This window comes from Sminthopsis crassicaudata, chromosome 4 (genome assembly GCF_048593235.1).
Source record: "Sminthopsis crassicaudata isolate SCR6 chromosome 4, ASM4859323v1, whole genome shotgun sequence".
NCBI classification, from domain to species: domain Eukaryota; kingdom Metazoa; phylum Chordata; class Mammalia; order Dasyuromorphia; family Dasyuridae; genus Sminthopsis; species Sminthopsis crassicaudata.
In genome coordinates this window covers 373926740-373931661 of record NC_133620.1, presented here as the reverse complement: position 1 = coordinate 373931661, position 4922 = coordinate 373926740, and positions in this window count along the sequence as shown.

Here is a 4922-nt window from a genome sequence, read left to right as displayed (position 1 = left end):
AAGATAGGTGCTATTATCATCTCCATTTTACAGTTGTGGAAACTGAGGCAGAGAGATATGTATTAAGTAATTTGTAAGCTAGTCAGAGTGAGTTTGGATTCAATTTTGGGTCTGCCTGACTCTAGGAGCAGAGCTCTATCCACTCAGCTACCTCCCTGATCAAGACATTGCAGAGATCACTTCATCTAAGAAATATCAGGGGAATTTGACATTCTATAATGTCAAATGAAGGATCCAAGAATGTCTGTTCTAGAAAAGAGGGCATTTACCATGGCATATTCTATTTAGAGGGCTATTATGGACCAGAAGGATCCATTTTATTTTGCTAGGCCCTCAATATATAACTAGAAGCAATGGATAAAAATGGCATGGAGACAAATTTCAATTTGATGTGAAGAAAAGCTTCCTCACTATTTGAATGATCTTAGAGTAGGGTGGGTTGCTTTAGAAAGGGGTGAGTTTCTCTTCATAGAGATCTTCAAACAAAGATTGTCAAGAAGGTTCTAGGGGCAGTTATGACACAATGGATGGAGCACTGACCCTAGTGGCAAGTCCTGAGCTCAAATTCTACCTCAAATACTTACTAGCTGTGTAATCCTGGATAAATCACTTAACTCTTGACTTCCTTTAAAAAAGAAAGAAAGAAAGAAAGAAAGAAAGAAAGAAAGAAAGAAAGAAAGAAAGAAAGAAAGAAAGAAAGAAAGAAAGAAAGAAAGAAAGAAAGAAAGAAAGAAAGAAAGAAAGAAAGAAAGAAAGAAAGAAAGAAAGAAAGAAAGAAAGAAAGAAAGAAAGAAAGAAAGAAAGGAAGGAAGGAAGGAAGAAAGAAAGAAAGAAAGAAAGAAAGAAAGAAAGAAAGAAAGAAAGAAAGAAAGAAAGAAAGAAAGAAAGAAAGAAAGAAAGAAAGAAAGAAAGAAAGAAAGAAAGAAAGAAAGAAAGAAAGAAAGAAAGAAAGAGAAAGAAAGAAAGAAAGAGAAAGAAAGAAAGAAAGAAAGAGAAAGAAAGAAAGAAAAAAAGAAAGAAAAAAGGGGGGGAAGGAAGATTCTAGAGGAAATACTTCTGCAAGTATGGGTTGGACTAGACAGCTCATGGGGTACCTCTAACTATGAAATTCTCTTTATTCTTAAAATAATTCATTTTGAGTCTCTGACAAACACAGAAATGTTTATCTGCTCTCTGAATTTTTTGAAATCTAGGGGGCAGCTAGGTGGTGCAGTGGATAGAGCACCAGCCTTGAATTCAGGAGGACCTGAGTTCAAATTTGATCTCAGACACTTAACACTTCCTCACTGTGTGACCCTGGGCAAGTCACTTAACCCCAGCCTCAGGAAAAAAAAAAAAAAAAAAAAAGAAAAGAAAAGAAAGAAATCTGTTCTCCTACTGCCTAATGGAATGATTTCCAAACTTTTCAAAACATGTACTCCTGTCAGTAAAAAACATTTTGAACACACACACACATCCCTTATGAATATATTTATTAATAACTTTTATCTAGAAATTTACTACACTAAAAATCCAATTCACTTGCATGTCTTAGCATCAGTTCCCCTGATATTGTGGTCATCTTTGAGAATAAAGGACAAATAACCTCTGTGAGAAGGAGTAGGGTTTGCCCCACTGAGGACCATAGAACAGGATAGTTGGAAAATGTAGCTCTTTCTTTTCTTTTCTTTCTTCTTTCCCTTTCTTTCTCTCTGCCCACATAGGGACAAGTCTAAGTGCTCTGCCCAAAAGAATGTAAATTTTGATCCTTGAAACCTTGAAATATATCTTGGAATTTACAGGCTAGTACCATGCCTTAAACTTAAGTCACTGTGACTTTTATTGACTGACCAACAATAGATCCCAAGTCAATCCACTCTTGGTCATTGTTTGAGCCCCAGTGGCTCAGAGTGAATGTAAATAGCAACTGTTTCTGTTTTGGCTCTGAAAGTCTTCCCCTCCTTGATTGTTTTTTTTTTTTAAAGTAGGTAAAAGAGGCCTTTTTTTTCCCCCTCAATTTTTTTTTATCTAGCCTTAATCACTGATTGAGCATTGCTTCAGTTAAACTGGGACCTGTTAAAGACCTTAGCTTTAAAAGACCCAGGTCTCCTGCTGTGTCTGTGGTCATCTCCAGTCATCCTGATCTATATATCTTGCCACTGAACCCAATGGTTCTGGAGGAGAAAGTGAATAAAATTTACACAAAATAGAGATTTTTTTAAAAAATGAGATCAGGATAAAATAATATTTGCTACTCAAAAGCAATAAGGAGCTATTAAAGTTTATTGAGTAGGGGAATTACATAGTCAGGCTTGTGCTTTAGAAAAAACCATTTTAGCAGTTGTAGAAGATGGATTGGAGGAGGGAAGGAGACAATGGGAGGTTAATGAAATAGTTCAGGCAAGAGGTGAGAACTGGTACTGGGATGGTAATTATATAAGTGAAGAGAAAGGAACAGATATGGGATGTTATAGCAGGAGAAATAAAAAGATATAGTAACCCATTGAACATGAGGAATGAACAAAAGTGGGGAGTTAAGGATGATATTCAAGTTGTGAATGTAGATGACTAGAAGATTGGAGGTACCTTATAGGAAAATAATTTTTTTTAGGAAATGATATATTATATGTATATCATATTGTATATTATAACATATTTATAATAAACAATATTATATAATAAACAAATTAAAAATAATTGTTAGTACAGTTAGTTTCTGCCCTGAATAGAAATAGGGATGTTCAAAAGAGATAAATTTTGGGGGTTCCCCAAAACTAATGTAATGAGATCTGATATGTATATCATAATCCATCCATGTTTGTTCATTATATAAGATGTGTTCCACTCCAAATGAAAATGAAAGAGGTCTCTTACTATTCACTGATCCAAAGGATAGAGCCCACCCTCTCATGGGCACCTGCTAGAGCTACCAAATAATCTGTGGGACAAGGAGATAAATGTACTGGGATAGGGCGAAGGATTTTCTCAGTGGTACCTATACAGCTATACATAGTTGTTATGTTATCAATGTTTTAAGAGGCCAACCTCAGTTCAGAAGAAGAGAAACTGGACATTTACAAAACTGAGGGAGGAGCATGGGGGATAATAATAAGTTAACATTTATATATGGCTTAAAAGTTTGCAAAGTACACTGTAAATATTTTCTCATTTCATCTCACAGAAATTCTGTGAGTTAGGTACTATTTTTATCTCTATTTTAAAGATGAGAAAACTGAGACAGACAGAGGTTAAATGAACTACAACACTGAGGAAATATCTGAAGCCATATTTGAACTCAGGCTTCCTAATTCCAAGTCCAGCACTGTAGCTACTTAGTGTTAGAAACACACTTGTGACACCAAAAATCAGATATCGAGGAAAATTTATTAAAGAAGAATCTTAAGGAACTGTCTTAACGTTTCTGACCAGAAGTGGGCTCTGCTCCTCTTTGGGAAGAGAAAGCCCTAAGCCCAGAAGAGAGAGAAGCTTTATACTTGTTAGTTTGGCACAGTCCCTCCCTTCAGGGACAGGATAGGTCCGTTCCCTTCCAGTTTACAATCTTTCTGCTATACCCACTATATGTTTCCCCCTAAATACGTATAAACGTGTTCTCCTTCTCTTATCATGCATCCCATGTTCAAAAATGGCAGAAAACTCTTCCTATGGAGTGTGTTGTATAATATTCAATAAACTTATTAAGCACTGTGCAATAGTGATTTGGTCAAGTTAGGTCATTGACCACCAACTAGTTTGGGCTGGATTGATTATTATCTTAAAGTTGCTGTTTTCTCAAAAGCATAAGACTCCTTCTGATTGCTGAATCCACCAGTGCTCCCCAATTTCTTGTTTGCTCAAGGGTTCTATTGATCACTTAATTGCTCTATGGAATCCTAACCTTCCTTAACCTCTTATTCTGAAAATCTCTTAGTCAGTGATACCCACTATCCTACACTACCTCGAAGCTTGCAACACTTTGTGGAAACCCAACTTTTCAATATTTCTCACACTTGTGAACAATAGGTACAGTTGTGTTGGAGACAAGTCCCATGATTGAGTATTCTGTGGAAGATGGAATGGGTCTGATTTCCCCCACTCTTCTATTGGCTGATTGTATATATATCCCCTTTGAGGTCAGGGGATAGCTCCTTAGGGGGCTTCAGGCCCTATTTTGAAAACCACTGATCTAAAGTATGCATGTGATTATGCCCAATATACTTTCCTCTTCACATTTATGGAGATGATGACAGTCACTTTCTCTCAGGATTTCTGTCACTTAAACTTCTTGGTTAGTTCTTCTTTATCTAGAATTAAGGCCAAGGAAGTAGCTCTTTTCGTTGTTATCTCAAGCAATATCTTTTTCTTTTTTTAAAATGTATTGACATATTTTGCTTTTTTTTTTTTAAACTACTTTCATTTCCCTTTTCTTACAGTAAACTGATATTCCATAACATTCATGTATCACAATTTGTGTGCCTACTCTTCAATTCAGCTACTTTATTTCCAGTTCTTTACTACCACAAAGTGTTGCTATAAATACTTTGATGTGCATTGGCCTTTTTTTTTCCCTGGCATTTACCTCCTTAGGCAATTATATGACTCAGACAATTTCAAGAGTTGGAATTTGGTTGATCAAGGGAGTTTCCTGATCAGTTTGAGAGTTTACAGGGTGGTGATCCTGTACAGGACTTTGAGTATATCTTCCTTTGCAGAGTATGGACATGCCCTTTGTAACTGCTGGGAAAAGGAGTCACTGATGAAGGCTGCTTCCAAGATGAACTGGTTGACTCCCAATGTTAAAGGAATGGATTATCTGCACCCCTTTATCAGCATAAAACCTATAAAGGGAGTTTATAGGGTCCTTTTGCACCCACTTTAACTCTTGCCTTTTTCTTTTAAGGGATTTTTAAGAGCACAGATCCTGGGAAGTTGTTGCCCAAGCAAAT